Below are 17,637 nucleotides of genomic sequence, written 5' to 3' on the forward strand. Positions count from 1 at the left end.
GCCACTAAAGCACACAAGAATCAACTATTTTCTCCAGAAAAGCACAGTACTTTTCAAAGGAAACTTTCAGGAAGAGAGCTCAATTCAGAGGAGCTGGGTTTTGCTCATCCATGAGCACATCCATCTCCATGCTGGGATGGCACACGCCAACCTGGCCCAAGGTGAGGTCAGCAGCTCCAAAAGCAAACGTCAATGATGGGCTCTTCTATTCTCAGAAAGAAACCATCACCATCAAAGCACCACAGTGAGTCTTCTCCATTTTGTACCTGAAGGCCAAACCGTTGTGGAAGATTACATTCTATTTGCAGGTATTTGTAATGAGGAGTATGTGAGTACTTTTCTTGCTTGTGTGTTGACCGCAGTGAAACTCATAGCTTGCTTAATGTTTGCTCCTGTTCACTGCAGAGACGGTGCCATCAATTTTGGAGCATCATGAAGGAAAGATTTCATTTCCAGGTTCACTGCTGCCTGCACTGCTGGCTCTGTGATGCAAATTGGACAGGACTTTGTTCAAGGAGGGACCTGCTCCCACCCCGTACCATTTTTAATGCTCACACTTGGCAGCAATCTCAATTAGTCTTATTTTAATTTCAGCTGACTATATTACTCCATTCCGCATTGATTTCTAAACAACCATTTTTATTGATTTAAGACACTAAAACTGCGATAACAATACAGTGATAATACAATAAAACAACAATAGATTTTTATTTTGCTTTTTTTATTATTTTTTTTTAATTAGGCTGCAAAGCAACCTCATGTGGGAGCCTGCAGCCAGTCCATGACCAAAATGCTGCTGTGGTGCTGAAGTTCAGCACATCTGGCCAGCTGCCTCATGCTTGGATCATTGCAGGAATGGGAGAGATTCTACTAACGTGGGTGCCAGTGGAAAGCATTCCCCCAAACCCAACAGGAGGGGCTGGAAGGGCAGACTGAAGGTCAGTGAACACTGGGTAGCATGATATCTAGGGTTATTCTCCAATGCAATACTTGGAAAGCTTCATGGATACTATGGGATCAAGCTGGTATAAAGCTGGTGTGAACTCCAGCCCCCAGCAGTGCTGATGGAGTGATGATGAGCAGTGTCAACAGCACTGGCACTGCCTGCCACCTGGCCCCTTCCCATCCAACTGCTTCTTACACCACCACAGTGACAGGGAGCTGGCCACGCATCTATCGTATGCTGTGGGAAAGCAGAAGTGGGGAGGGTGTTCCCCAAACTGGCTTAACAAAAGAAATCCTCACTTGGGAGTGGATGGATGAAGATCAGAGCCAGACCAATGACATTTATAACAGCTTTTAATTGGCATGCAGCAAACAAAATCCAGAGGCTGGCGAACTTACCCTGCGACTCATGTGCTCTTACTGCTTGGTGATGTCTGTCAACGAGTCCTGCTATGATTCATGGAATTGGGCATTGTAGGCACAGCAACCATTTCCCCCTGCTCCTTCAAGGAGCATATTCAGGAGGTGTCTTTATCATTTTACTTAGTGATGCATAATAGAGGTCAGGAAGGCAGCACTATTTTTTATCTGGCTGCAATAATTAGATGAAAACTTTGTACTAGAAATGGGCAAACAGAATTAACCAGCTTATTTAATGGAAAACGAGTGACTTACATTGCAGGGTAAATATAGTTCAGTGTGTATTTGAAAGTTAAATGAGATGTGCATTAGAACACGTTTTAGTTTTAAAATAGTTCCATCCTTAAAATCACTTGTACAGTCACTGTGGTTAAATGCGTTCAGCAGGATGGGGAAAATGGGCAGCTATGGGGCTTTGGTGGTGGTGCTGTTTGAGTGATGCCTATCAGTGGGTTCACAGCCTGAATGTGGCTGCAGGAGCAGAGGCAGGGCAGGGGCAGGGGGGATGCTCAGGTTTTGGGGGTTGATACCATTCTTTGACATTGCAAGGGTAAATGTGCCGCAATGCTGGGGCACAATGAGACAAGCTGGGGGGTTTGGGGTTGTCTGGGGCCTCACAAGCAGATGCACTGATCTGATTTCTTACCTACAAGTCCCTGCTTGTTTCTCTAAAATAAGCATTTAATTATTATGCAAGAAATCAGTCATTCATGAACATCCTTATGGAATAAAACCAAAGGATTTCCTGCCCTCCTCCTCTTTACAGGATTAGTTTATTTGTTGGACCAGAATTATCTTAATCCAGTAGATGTCCTTCAACAAGTTATAAACAAGAGCAACATCTTTCCGCCAATGGATTTCATTTAACTGGCTCTGATAATTTACGAGATGTTTGCAGTTCTGAGTCCCTTACAGTAATGATTTGTCCAAATAAATTAACATGAAAAAATCCCTTGTTAACACCCAAATAATCAAATTCTTTTGTCAACAACATCTCCAAATAACTTGCATTGACTTTAGTCAAAGTTTGTTAGAATGAGAGACTTACTGTGAAGCACAGCTACTCCACCATGCACCCAAGACTGCTAATTTCCAAGTTAAGTAACTGTTCTCATTTTCAAGGACCTGTCACCAAGCTCTTTTCCAGCAAAAATAGGCCAGAAGGAAAGAGGACAAAGCACAGGAGATGCATCAAATTCAGGTTGGTATCAGAGCAATGTCTGCTCAGAGACCAGCCAGGCGCTGGCACAGCTGCCCAGGGGTGGGCAGTCCCTGTGCATGGAGGTGTTCAGAGCCATGGGGATGTGGCACTGAGGGATGTGGGCAGTGGGACTGAGGGCTGGGTGGGGTTGGGGGTCTCAAGGGGCTTTTCCAGCCTGAATGGTTCTGTGATTCTATGATCCTATGAAGAGGAGTGCATCCCACTGAGCCCCGCAGCCTCCTGTCTTCAGGGACACGTCCCAGTTGCAAAGCTTAAAGAAATGCTTACTGACTATAGGTGCTGGGAATCCTGTGAAGCCCAGAGGTGCTGTGTAAGCATGCTCCTCAGCCCAGGATTGCAGCAGCATGGAGCTGTGCAGGACCCATCACCAGGCGGACGTTTCCAGATGTTTTTTCACTCTTTCTTCCTCCAGAGCTACTGAGGCAGCTCAGCCCGCCCAGCAATACCAGGTACTTCATGCACACGAAAACAGAACAAACCAATTTCAGTAAACTATGTGAAACTCCTGGAGGATCTTTTTGTTAGGAGTTGAGCAGGCTGTAAATAACAGAGGCATTAACAGTAATTCACACCCCTGGGACAAGCCATAGAGGATTACAGCCGCGTGGAACCATTTGCCTTGAGAAAAATGACAAAATTTCCAAGGACTAGATGGCTTCTTGAGAGAAGATTTGAAGCTCAGACTGCACTTGTCTTGAGCCTATCCGCTATCAATTCCAGTTCGTACAAAGACATTTACTCCTATTATTATTATATCCCTGCCCTTTCTCGCCCTTGAAGTATTGGCATTGTGGCTCTGAAGACAGATTCAATTAACAAACTGGATAGATGCTGACCTTTCCAGGGTTGTTATTCTATCCTTGATTTGCTTTAGGGGAGAAATATTTCTTTCTTGTATAAATATGAAATAACAAATAAATAACCAACAATTGATTTGTAGTTTCAAAAAAAAAAAAAAAAAAAAAAAAAGAGAGAGAGAGAGAAGAGGGAGAGAGAGGAAAGAAATGAACTAGTCAGGCACGGACACTGGCATTAGCTGAAGGGCTTCAGCACCTTGTGCAGGGATTACTCACTGAGCACGCCGCTATCCATCACGATTACAGAGCTGTTGGGGGATTTCTAGAGCAGTTTTTTTCCAGAGAATCTGGAAACTGGAGTAACTGAGGCAGCACAGTGCTTCACACCTTTTTGTTAACACCATGATTGATTTTCTGCAGCCCAAGAAGGAAAGTTTCTTTTTTGCTACTTTTGCATTGCTCAGGTGGGGATGCAGGGATGGGGTCAGGGTCAGCAACAGGGATAGGTGTAGGGATAGGGATAGAGATAGGGATAGAAACAGAAACAGAGATAGGGATACAGATAGGGATAAGGATAGGGATAGTGACAGTGATAGGGCTACGGATAGAGATAGGGACAGAAACAGGGACAGGGGTAGGAATAGGGATAGGGACAGAAGCAGGGTGGAAACATGGACATGACTAGGATGTGGTGCTTTGGGGCATCCTATTTCTGATCTCCCCTGGATGAGGCTCCACTCTTCCCAGGGAAAGGTGAGCTTGGTTTTAGGGTTCTCACTGAGTATTGATCGTGATATTGGAAATTCTATTTTCTGTAGTGATTGCCTTGCATCCACGCATGGCCAGGTCCAGTGTCCTGCTGAAAGGGCTTTGTGCTCACTTGTTTACCTTGGACAAGGCCAATAAGCCCACAGCTAGCTTGGCAATGGTGTTCGGTATTGACTCACTTTTTCCTGGTGAAGACTGAAATGGAGGTGGGCGATGGGAACACAGCCTTCATGGTGGGGGAAGGAAGCACACATTTTCCTGCTTTATGCTTCCATCTATAGCCACGAGCAAATAAAAATTTGTATCTTACATAAAAATTGCTTCCTGCTCAACAAACACATCAAGGCACAAACTTGCCTCATTTATATTCACATTCCAAAAAATGATAGTTTTATACTTCAAAACAGCTTTCTTCCCCTCTCTCCTTCTCTCCCCACATGCACACACTTGGGACAAGATCAAACAGCTCTTTATTTTTCTCTAACAATAATGTAATTATTATACAGTGTTAATTGTAGAGAAATCTGAGGACAACTCAGCATGTAAAAATTCTAATTAATATTTTTATAATACTAATTATTTCATAATTATAATTACGTATAATTATCATCCTTATTTTAATAATTCCATGCTATCATGCTACAAGTATTACACTTAACCTTTTCAATACTGGTCCTGACTGTTGCTTTTTCTCAGGCTAATCTGCTATTCCATGGATTGTGCCACTTACAGCAGTGGGACATCCTTGCTGCTGGTTTGTACTATTGCTGCTGAAGTCACTTGAATTCTTGAGTTTGGGTTCATTTCCATTTTTGTTGGCCATCAGGGTGTTGCCTGCCCTGCCTCACCCGTGGGAGGACAGCTGACACCTGCAGGCATGTTATCTTGATGGAAACTAAGGCCAAAAGGGCACAGCAAACCAAGGCAAGGAATTTGCATGGGCTACCCACAATGTATTTTCTGTATGTGTTTATGCAGTGGTACTTGTTCATTTAAGATCAGCTACATTCAGCAGGATGCTGGACAAGAAGTGGTGGCATCCTTTGCCACCCCTTACTGCTCTTACAGTATGGTGCATAGTGAGAAAGACAATCATTCATCACCCTTCTTTGCATTGAATTCTGTCCATTTCTGTCTTTCCTTCTCTGTTCATTTTTCTGTCTATCTGATTTAGCAAGTAACAAAATACCACGTCCATTTACACAGAGCCTGGCAGTTCCTTTACTCAGAGCCATACACACTGCTCTGTTCCGGTCCTGCCCAGCCCTCCTGGTGCCTGCATCATTGCTTGGAATTAAGAGGCAACATTCTTCCGACAGCTGAACACAGAAAAAAATTGTTTTCAATTATAAATGCTCAGAATTCTACAAAAAAAAAAAAAAAAAAAAAAAACAAAAACGAGATCAAATGTTTTCTTAGCTCCTTGTCATCTTTGAATACATATTAGACAAAGGAAAAGAAGGAAAAGATCAGTGCTTCTGGTAACTTGTAAAAACCTTTCCTTTCTGATGGCAGAATTTGTAAAATTTGAGTATCTCCTCTAACCTTAACCTTAGGTGATCCACTAAACTCAGAGAAGTCTTTGCTGGAACAATAGAAGGCATTTGGTGTTTCAGGTGCTTGTTTTTGTGTACCACTACACTATTTGCTTGCACAAAGGCACTCCTCTCCAAAGTGAGATAAATTGTTTTGTTGCTTCCATGTGAAGCACATGAACTGCTCTCCCACCTTCTGACTGACATTGGAAAGGCAATGGTCTGCTCTGTACAGCATATCTCACCTGCTGGATCCTTCTGCCCCCATGCAGGGCTGGGCTGGAGCAGACACTGAGGCCAACTGCAGTCCATTGAATGCAACTGGGATGGATCCACCAATGGAAGAGTTCCTGCAGCACTGATGGACACCCATCGTGCCCACCATCACAAAAAGCTATGAGACAGAGGTACAGTTACACCACTCCTATAGGTTGTATCAGCTAGATGATATCTGTTCGGTGTACTGCTGAAAGCCTATTGATCACCTAGTTTTCAACTTGATGCAAACAGCCTTACAAATTTGATTTATTTTCTGTCTTGACAGAACTGCAGACTTTTCTGCATAACTTATTAACGTGCAGATTAAGCGTGACGTGTTGATTTGTTACCGACCTTGAGGATTTCTTTCTGTGCTGTTTGCCTCCAGCGATGAGCAGTCCACGGGACACGGAGCTCGTATCCGAATCTGTCTTTTTATTCTTATTTTTCTGTCTTGAGCCTCATTCTAATATCAGGCATGCTGCATTCAACCAACAAAAAGGCAAACAGAAAGACTGAATGTGTGCCAGCAAGTCACAATAAGCTGTGCATTGGCAAAATATTTAATCGTGCTGAAGTTGGAGGCCGGATCCTCCCACGTGGCTTTATTTTGGCATTGCAAACTGCACATCTTCTAAAGGTCAGAGCTTCTGATTTCCATATTCTTCTGTTTCTTTTCTTCTTTCCCTTGATAATTCAGTTCATTTTCATAGTCTTATCTAATGTTTCACTACCAAGACTTCTGACCTTTTCTGCATTTCTTTGCCTGGGTAAATGAGCTGTCCTTACGGTGTGTTGGTTCCACAGCACAGCCCATAGCGCAGCCATCTGAGTGCAGGAGGGGCAGCTGGGGTTGCTGGTTGGGGCAGGGCGTGAAGGGCCCAGCTCAGCTCCTGACCCGAGGAGCTCACTCCAAGATGTGCACCTTAATATTATGTAAATTACAAGTCAGTCTGTGTAAGGAGTAGTATTAGGGCTCTGCTATGTGACCAGATAGACACAACCCACGAGGGCAGCAAAAAAAAATCTGATTTAAAAGCAGCTTCATTATTATTTATTGAGTATTGAAGTTGTAGGCACATTAGGAATATAAATGGATGCACAAATGATCTAATTTGCAATCACTGTACACCGCCTTCTGTAATGGTTCTCGTTGGAGAAAGGCAGACAGTATCATTACTTTTGTTGTTTATCTTTTAGCATGTCATCTTTTAGTCAGTGCTCATCTGCTCACTGAGTGTGGTACTAAGCAGAGATAGGTGGCAATGCTTTGCTTTTTGGCTGGAGCTTGCCTTGTCTTTCCTGTTGTCAAAGCACTCCAGTGCTGCCTGTCCTGTTCCAGCCCCCTCATCGCTTTCCTTTTGTTTCCATCTTCCCTCAATGCAGTGAACTGCTCACATCTGTCTACCCAGGTTTTCCTGGGTCTCTAAAACAGTGAAAGAAGCATTAACAGAAATTAGAGACAGAAACAACCGTTGGAACAGGTTGCCCAAGGAGGCTGTGGATGCCCCATCCCTGCAGGCATTCAAGGCCAAGCTGGATGTGGCTCTGGGCAGCCTGGGCTGCTGGTTGGCGACCTGCACATAGCAGGGGGTTGGAACTGGATGAGCACTGTGGTCCTTTGCAACCCAGGCCATTCTAGGATTATTTAAAAATCATACAAACCAGCATTTGGGAAACAGAAAATAAACTGCATGTAGAAATGTTGCATTTCTCCGATGAAAAAGGAAGGCTGTACCCACAGGTACTATGCTGACCCTTGGCAGACAGAAGGGACTGACACTGCAGTCCTTTCACAAATGTGTGCTTCCTGATGAATGAATATGAGCAGAAAAGAGAATTAGAGAAGTGACAACTTAGCACCAGCAGCGTTCATTTGCTACAGTTTTATCATTTACTTGTGAAAAACTTAATATATCTTTATCGCTCCTTCTCTGATCAAAGCTCTGTAGCCTCTGATATTCTACTCAGTGAACTGAAATATCTCTCAATATAAAAGCATCTTCTAGCAGCACTGGGAACAATTATGGTATATTGTTATGTACACTGGTATTACCTAAGGAAATATTCAGAGGTTGGAAAAACAGACATTTTAAGAGAGAGTGGAAACACAACTTCTAAATTAAATTAACAGTTTTTATTGGTTTATTTCAACCTGGTATTTCATCTTCTAACTGAACCCCTATACCTCAATGGAAGAATCATAGAATCACAGAATGGCCTGGGTTGAAAAGAGCCACAATCTGTTGGCTCATCTAGTTTCAACCCCCCCTGCTATGTGTAGGGTCAGCAACCACCAGACTAGGCTGCCCAGAGCCACATCCAGCCTGGCCTCAAACCCTTATAGAGAAACAAGGGAAAGAAAGCACTGTGGGCTGTGGAGTCACCCACAGCACTTCTGTTCCTGATGCTCAGCACTGAATGCACAGCCGTCCCCATGGCCAGACCCACCTGGGAGCTGCACGGCCACCAGGGCCACGATGCCATTCACTGGGGTAGAAACAGTGTTTGCAATTTGGATTCTGCTGCCTGTGATAACATGGCATCTACTCCTATCATCCTTTTTTTCCGGTTCATGCGTTTCCCAGTTTTTTGGGTCATTGAGTTGGTTTGTGAGTTTTACAACCGCCAGTGCTGCATGTGCTGTAAATAGGGGAGCTTTGCAGAGCAGATAGCTGTGGTGTGGGGCTGCTGATACAGTGCATGTATGCTTATTGCTGCTGGAGCCTCAGCCTGGGAAAGCCCAGAAATTACCTTTTTGAGCAATGCTTCTTTCCCCCCATCTTATTTACAATGCACGGTTCACTGGTTAAAACTGTTAGAGCTGAAATTGCTAAAGGAACTCAACCTCAAATATGTTCCAAGTCATTCCCTGAATGAAGAGGAGAACCCTCGCAATAACCACGAGCAGTTCATCTCAAGGCATCTTCTGGAAAACATGTTGTTATCTGGCACTACTGCAAAGTGTGTGCAGAAAATGCCATCATCCACGCTCCCAGCTGATTTAATATCAGCACTTTCTGTTTTCTGCCCTCTTCCCATGAGGGACAGAAAGTCATAGAATCATAGAATGACCTGGGTTGAAAAGGACCGTGATGATCATCTAGTGTCACACAAGTATGTGTGTATCTATCTGCCCTGCATTGCCATGGGGGAATCCCTGCTGGTGGGTGCTGCCATGGGGCCACAGCCATTGCCCAGAGGACAAACTGAGCATTGCTCCCATTCCTCCCCTCCATTAGACAGAGATAATTGCACCCCTAGGTCACAGCCAGCACGGGGATGTGCTGAGAACCACCTGGGAAGTGTTCTGCTTGGGAAGCTCTGCAAATACTCATTGGATTGTAGAGCTGCAATTATTCTAGATCTATGGTCTTTTAAAGATAAAATTTAATTTAATATTTAATGTTCTGCAGATTAATATTATTATATATGATGCTGTAGCAATATATATGATGGCTTGCAGCAACACATTATGGAGCATTAAAGCAGAAGAGGATTTAAGCGGACATTTAAATGGAGGTGACTCTAAATGCTCGGGTGGGTGACCTGAACTTTTCGGTTTTAACATATCTTAAACCACTGAAGTACACTTGAAATGAGCAATTTAACACATTCGCTCTTTCTAGCTTCTCCAGGAGCACTGGCAAAACCTTACACTGAGGACTAGTTCTAATTTGTGGAGGATGTGGAAGAGAAGGTAAGGATGTCCAAGCATGTCCTTTTTTTTTTTTAACCAACGTCACCATAGAATCATGGAATCACAGAGCCATAGTCTCACCTAAGTCAGCCCATTTCTCCAATGTGAGCAGTCTATTCTGTATGAGAAGCTGCTGGAGTCACCAGTGCACAGGAGGAAGCAGCAGCCCTCATATGAAGCTGCTGTTGGGGTTTGGGTTTTGTGTTTTGGGCAGCTCTGCCAGCTGTTCTCTTTGTCATTGGAAATAAAGGTAAATAATCCAAGGCGCAAGAAGTTAAACTCCCGAAATCCCACCTGCATATGTGCACCCATGTGGAGAACTCAAGAATGAGCAGACAGGATAGGCATCTCCAGGCCCATTCTCCACATCTTTGCTAGGGCAGCAGTGCTGCTATGTACCTCCATGGGAGCATCCAGATGTGTGGCATTGTGCCCACCGTGTCCCAGCACTGGGATGCAAAAGCTCTGCCTGCTGCAGGCACAGCACGTGCAGTGGGGACACAAAGCACTGCCAGGTCCTGCCCTGCTGCCAGGGGCACACAGCCCTGTGCTGTACTGAGCTGCAAGGACCCGCTTCCACCGGTACTGCTTGGTCTCTATTGAATGCACACTATGGGATTTAATCAGTGAAATGAATTTGCTAATGAACTTGTTAATGAGCTTGCCATATCTCATATTGTTCATTTCTTCTGTTCTTTTTCTTTTTTTAGTGGGAAGAAAGCTACTGTTTGGCAGCTCGTTGTTTTGGGTTTTTTTCTTCTTTGCTTTAGGCAAATGAAAGGAATAAGTTCACTTATAATTGCTTTCATGTAAAGAAAAGTTAATAGAAATTTTAATAACAGTAGCAGCTTAAGAGAGTTTGAGGCCACGACGCACGCAATGCAATGGAGGCAGCTCTTGAAGCAGGCTGCAGCTGCCCATTGCTATGGCTCTGCTTGTGGCACAGGGGGAGAACTTTGGGAGAATTCAGATGAGTTCGTTCTGCCCTGGTTTTGTGCAGCCCTGTGCGCCCATCGCATACACAGAACACCCTGTAGCAGTGGTGTGACCATCAGTCACAATATCAATATACATAAAAAGGAACAGGCTCAATAATATATATGTTGAACTACTAGTGGCTGTTGTATGTGTTCTTCTGAGCTCTTCCCCTCTGGGATCCACAGCCTCACCACTTCCTTCCCTTTCTCCTGGGCAGCAGCAGCATTTCTGTCCTACTGGTAACCATAGGCAGCATGGCTGTTTGCTTCTCTGTGGACGGGGGTTGCCCACACCTGGGCAGCTGCCTGGCTGCTCTCTGGAGTAGACATTGCTCTGATACCAACCTGACCCTCCTTGGCACAAGGTGAGACCAGGACCTCCCATGAAGATGAAGGGGAGGAAGAGTGGGGTGCACCACCATGCACGCCCCATTGACAGAACCACCTGGGAGTCTTCGTGGTCCAGCATTGTGCAGTTATTGTGCATTGTCCTTGTAGACTCACTTCAGCAGTAACCTTGCACCACTGTGCATTTTGCTGGCACACTGACAATCCCAGTGAGCAGCTGCAGTTCCATGGTGGCTACATTAGGAATGTGGCTTCTGCAGCCATCACTGTGGCCATCAGCAGCGGATGTCTGCTGTGCAGAGGGAAATGGGTGCCAAAAGCAAGCACCTGGGCGTGGAAAGCTGGTTTCTGTTACTGTAAGTGAACACCTTTAGTTTGTAAATGCAAGAAAACTGGAGAAGTTTATGAAAGAAGATGAAGGATGGGGTACCAGGAGACAAAAGACTCATCGCCTTGCAGGAAAGAGATGAATACAGAAGAAGAAGAGGAGATGGATTGAAGCTCGTTTTGAAGGTTAGGATGCTTTTCCCTTTTCTTTTGTTTCTCCCCTATTCATTTCAAAGAGAACTACACAGAATAATAATCTACTTGTTTTGTCTGTGTGATAATTGCATTGATAATTTACTGTGATTTAAATAATCAAATTCGGAGTTCTGCATGTCATAGTCTGAAAAAGGCTTTCTTTAATCTCCAAAGATGCATATTCATGATGCCACTATATATAGCGAAAGAAATTACGGTGCCATTGTCTACTTCAAACAAGTCATTCATTTCCTGCTGTTTGAAAAAAGATGAAGGGGTTGAAACACATGATGATTGATTTGTACTTTCAAGGCTCACCTCCTCTCCCTTTGGTAATGGATTTCTTTATCTATCAACAGCTATCGTTGTCATTTAGCGTCTGCCCCGTGCAGCCTGCGCTCAGCCTTAAGTGCTGTGTCAAGCACATCCATGCCTTGGCATTTCGCTGCCAGCCCAACTCATGTTTTGCTCTTGCAGCAAACAGGTTGCTCATTTTCCAGCATCAGATACCCCATGCCTTTACTTCCTACATCACAGTGTGCCTCGCCATGGCTGGGGGTGGATGAAGGGTCTCATGAGGTCCCCCCCTTGTGGTGCACGTGGGATTGAAACCATGAGGAGCACCTCCATTTCTGTACTGGATTTGAACATTTATAGCATCAAATTTAACCAATTTACTGTGCCAGGTAACCAAAATCCCATCAGAAGCCTCTCTGTGGAACACAATTTGCATTTGAAGGCTATAAGAAATCCATTCTAGAAATAAAAACACAAGTGTAACACAGGTCAAACATCTGCACTTTTGTTGACTTTAAAATTTAATCTGTTCTATATGACTGTGCATTAATACCAAAATATATTTGTTAGGAGTAACAGCCAAAGGATGGCAGTGGGGATTGATGGGAGGGATGGAGAATTTCTGTCCTGAGCTGTGTGGTATTGCTGGGGCAGAACTGTCCTGAAATCCACAGTGTAATGTGGGGAGAGTTTCAAAGTGGAGAAATACAAATATAACATTGAAAGATGTTGGGCCAGCTACAGCTTGAGATGTCATGTTTAAGGAGGGATTAAATAATCCAGCTGAGAAAATAAGATGGTATGAATCGTTAAATGTCAATTCGATAGCTGGTTACTTTTTCATCCCTCTGTTCTCAAGATATTTTGAAAGAATGCAGAATTTTCCTCCATTCTGTGTGCCACTTCCACCTGTGTGGGTGCAGCATGGCTCATGGTGGCTGTAATTCTCTCCAGTTGTTGGAAGGGCATGAAATTTAGGACTTCTGCATGAGCAGTTTTGCATAAGCTTCCAAAATGTGGTCACTGTTATTGTTATTTAATGTTTTCATATACAAATACTAGATGAGAATTGGATTAAAATCCAGGTGAAATAAACAGAATTAAAAGATACTTTAACCAGAATTGATGTATTGATAGAAACCTTTGCAGTATAACTGAAATAACAGCAGGAGGGGAGCAGATAAATAATTTATTCTCTGTGCACGTATCAATATTTTCTAAATATGTATTATTGAGCTGAGCGTGGAAAAGCTCTGCAAGTTTCTTTCTTTTGTACATCATTCCTTTTGAAACCAGAACCGAAGCTTTTCCACTTCGCTGAGCCCAGTGCAGCAGGCACTGCTTCAGTGCAGCCTCACTTGAGCCTTTCCTCCTCTTTTAACCTGAGTAGAAGAGGAGGACATGAGATTTATTGCATAGAGCAAAGCCTCTTTTATACCTCTGGCCAAGGAGCCTGTTGTCGTCGTGCTGGATTTATAGTTAAGCTGATGTTTAATCCCTGAAGAATTTAGTCTGTTTGCTGTGAAGTCTGAGCTAATAGAGAGCAAGTCCTGTGTGTAATGCATTTTTTAAACTTACTTTTTTATTCTTTATGGAGAAATATTTCTGGAAAATGTTGGCGGTAGAAATGAAAAGAATTAGATTTTTTTCTTCTCCTTTATCAGAGGCAATTAGCTACTTAATTACTGAACATTGCTTTTAACAGTGGCTGCGATGAGCTACAAGTTTCCATTTTCTCAGACTCAGCCATCAAAGACTTTCAGAAGATGCTTTTTATTGGGAAAAGATTCCTGCAGTGGGCAAATACTTTGCAGTCTGCAGATTCAAGGGTCATGCATATCTAAACGTATTGAGGGCACACTGAAAAACTAAGTGTTTAAATGGCACAGTGAGGCAAGCCCTGGCATCCACTTGCATCTAGAACTGCACAGACAAGCTGTTCATTTTAAGTGCTGTTGTTTGGAGGTTGGTCCCATCTGCCTCCAACTCAGCTGAGCCCTCCCTTCCCTGAAGGACCCCTAATGAGGTAAAATACCTGAGCACCACAAGGCAACTGAAGGAACAGCAATAATGCACAAGAAATTTGTATCTCACATGTTGACTATTTACCCTTGGAAGCAAGCTGTGGTTGTTTCTCATTTATTCATTCTCTCCCTACAGGCAGAAGGAACCATCCCCAGATCAGCTTCCTGTACTTCCAATGACATTTATAGAAGTGAACAGAGGTATGTGCTGCCCAGGAACCTTGCTTATGAGCACCAATCTGCTTAGCCCAGAGAGGAAAGGGGAGCACTGGGGGGGCACTGAGCAAAGGGGAGACTTGTCCAACAGGGCAGGAAATGCCCTAGTGGGAGGGATGGGTACTTTTGAAAAAAGGAGCATCAGCATTAGATTCACCTGTGTATTTTGCATTCAGTTCTTCTCATATACAATCATGCGAGAAATAGTGTTAGCTTTGAAAAGATAAACATGGAGTGTAAGTTCTGAGCTCTCCTACTGTGTTTTTTAACACTATGGCATTGACCAGAAACATAGAATCACAAAATGGTTGGGATGGAAGTGTCCTTAAAGTGAGACAGAAAGATCCTTGGCTTCAGCCAAGAGCAGATTCCCAGCCTTGCCCCCATGTCCCAGACACAAACTTCTGAGTGGCAGAGACTGAAGTCCCTCTGGTGGCCCCTGGGCAGCGCCATGCAGGGCCAGGCACACACTGCCTGCAGAGCAGAGTCCCAGGAGTGCAGGAGATCAGAACACAGGCCACCCAGTGCAGCCTCATCTCCTAAAGGGATTCACTCCAAATCCCTGTGCAAGGTGGGTTAATTGTAGAATTACAGAATCACAGAATGGCCTGGGTTGAAAAGAAGCACAATGCTCACCCAGTTCCAACCCCCTGCTGTGTGCAGGTCACCAACCAGCAGCCCAGGCTGCCCAGAGCCACATCCAGCCTGGCCTTGAATGCCTGCAGGGATGGGGCATCCACAGCCTCCTTGGGCAACCTGTGAACAGTGCCTCACCACCATCTGGCTGAAAAACTTCCTCCTAATATCCAACCTAAACATTCCCTGTGTTAGTTAGCTGCAAGTTGGGATTTCGGTTCCTTAAGTACCAAAATTAATGATTCCTTTGTTTAGCTGATGAGAGTTCCGAGCCTAATTAATTTCCTGTCACACTAGGCTGTGCTTGTAGTGGAGGAAATAGTGGGGAAAAGTAGATGAAGCTCAGGTAAAAGATGCATTAATTAAAAGCCCGATTTGCAGTGGCCACATTTCTCTCCTCTCTTCAGATTTCCTGTTTACCTCATTTATAAGAAGTAAAGCCTCAGACTGCCGGAGTATTAGCTTAGAATAGAAAACTCCATCAAATCAGATGTCTTTGGTTATATACCTGTTTTCGAGGTAGCACTGGGACAGCACACAATGTTATCCCATTAGAACTGCTGGCTGAGTGGCCGGGTTGGATGGGGACCTGGGCAAAGTGAGCTGTTGGGGTCAGCCAGCCCATGGCAGGGGGATGGAACTGGGAGATGTTTGAGATCACTTTCAGCTCAAGTCATTCTGGAGCCCATCATTCTAATCAACCAATTACACAAAGCAGGTTAATGCCTTAAGGAACTGAAAATGGGTTCTATAATTCTGTGATTTGAAAGGAAAACTAGTGGTGATGCTTGGCTGAGATTCAGAATTGCATGTGGAGGTCACCTGCATTTGTACAATGTGAAAAACTCCAGTGATGGCCAAATTTCTCATGTTGAAATGTGTGCTGTTCCCTAGAAGAGCACCTTGCCCCAAATAGCCTGGAAGGTTCAAAACCTGATACATCTTCTTAACATATTGCAGGAGGAAGCCTCTCCCTGGGAATATTAGGGACTTTACAAGTGGACAAAATAAATTCTGCTCTCCCTAAGTAATGCTGCTTGTAGTGGGAGTCTAATTTTAGATTCCCTCTGCTGCCTGTAAATCTGGGCTTTGTGTCTTTCCCAGCTTGATGGAAGGGCATATTTAATTACCAGGAGTTGTAGTTGTATGGACAGACCTTACATCAACAAAGCATATGTCTTTTAGTTTTGTAATTGTAGGAACCCCATTATTTCTAATCTCTGAGTAACCAAACACATAAACTATACCTGCAGGATGCACTTGAAGCTGCTGATCTAAAGCAGTGCAGGGAAGGATCTGCCATGCAAAGAGGTGTGTGTACAGCCAGCCATTCCATCTAACTTTTGTTTTCAGCTCCTAAAACATAAGATAAAACTTCATCCCAGACAGGCTGCTGAGCTTTGCTTCCGTCTGTCTCCTCTGGGAGAACACTTTCTTGAAACTCTTTTTCTCCCCAGAAAATGCAGCTGCCTGATGCCCTGGGCCCTGCCAGCATCCAGATGTGGGCACCATCAGAAGGAAAGCAGCCCCTCAGCCCAATGATGCCCAGGACCACCCCAGGGCTGCGGCATTGCACACCCAGCGCATGGCTCAGCACAGCTCCTGTTGGGTTCTGACTGAGCGTGTGCAAGGCAAATAAGATGGGGGGAATTTGAATGACTTTTTTCATCAATCAGACTTTGGATGGGAACAGCTCCCTTTCTTTCCATTTGTAATCCGTGAGAGGAAACGCTGAGGAAATCCACGTGTTTCTGTTCCAGCCCTGAAGTGAGACACTCACAAGGACCAACTTTGCAGGAAGGTGGTGAGGAACTGAATAGCTGTGGGCAGCAGGTGTGGTGCTTTATCTGTATGTACAAAGCTGACATAGAGCGAGCAGCAGCCTGGCAACTCAGCAGAGCCTGCTAGGGTGGAGCCCAGATCTGTGATGCTTAATGAATTCTTCGTGCTTAATGAATCACAGCGTGCCCATGGTGTGCTACTTGGTGGTTGGAATGAGGGGAAGGCTGAAGGAAACTTCCCATAGGGGTGGGAGGAATGGCAGCAGTGCAGCAGATGGAGTGCTCTGCTGACATGCAAAGCAGCGCGCATTAAAAGGAGTAATGTGAAGTGTAACTCACTGGTGAGCTCTAAATTAGCTGTAGTAATGACAAAGACATGGGCATCAATGTGGAGAGTTAATAAAAGTATCTGCTGAGTAGGCAGCAGCTCGCAAAGAAAGACAAGCGGAATGTTCGGGTGTTTAAAGGCTTGGAACAGAAATTGTAACTGAAATATGATGGTGCTGCCATGTACATGAAGGGTATTGCCTTGCTGCAAACACTGTGTGTGTTTGTGGTCCTGCTCTGGTACACAAAGCAGTGGGGTAGGGAAGAGTTACTGATAGCAGCTGAAGCCACACAAAGAAATCTGCATGGCCCCTTGGAATTGAAGCTGGAGTCACTCCTGATGGGACCAAACCACCCAGCCATCAGCTGTGATGCTTACGCAGCAGGCTTTTGCACCTCCGTTCCTATTACATGCTGCTGAAGTATAAGTTTGCTTTGAAAATTCTTTAAATGGTGCTATAAAAATCAACAGGAAGAGCTGTGAGGTCACCAGGAGCTGGCTGGCTTCTGGGACCAGCGTCCTGCTGGCAATGCAGCCAATGCAGGCTCAGGTTGCTGGGTGAGGTTCTGCCTATCCTGCCCATACTGCAGGACAATCATTTCCATCTCAGGCTCATTATTGTTCTCATAAGAGCCGATTGACTTTCCTTAACTTTATTTGACTCAATCTATACATAAAAACCCACAGAGCAATTTATGTCCTTTACAAAGCTCCCTTTACTGCCTCAGACACCAGAACTGCCTTTGCCCACATCCTGTCATGTTACTTGTTGGATCTGGTCCTGGGCAACACATCACCAGATGACGTTTCTGCCATCTGCTCAGGGCCAGCACGGTGCCCATGTCAGGGTGAGCTCCTGCAGT

General features: G+C 44.5%; 1 long non-coding RNA gene across 1 annotated transcript; it reads left to right on the forward strand.

Moving 5' to 3' along the window:
• The first annotated feature begins 10,465 nt into the window (after nt 1–10,465).
• On the forward strand, nt 10,466–16,831 carry LOC149917141 (uncharacterized). The gene is made up of 3 exons (XR_016468608.1): nt 10,466–11,483; nt 13,950–14,014; nt 16,123–16,831. It is a non-coding gene; the product is annotated as an uncharacterized LOC149917141 (long non-coding RNA).
• The last annotated feature ends 806 nt before the right edge of the window (nt 16,832–17,637 follow it).

This window comes from Phasianus colchicus, chromosome 8 (assembly GCF_987193195.1).
Source record: "Phasianus colchicus chromosome 8, bPhaCol1.hap1.1, whole genome shotgun sequence".
NCBI classification, from domain to species: domain Eukaryota; kingdom Metazoa; phylum Chordata; class Aves; order Galliformes; family Phasianidae; genus Phasianus; species Phasianus colchicus.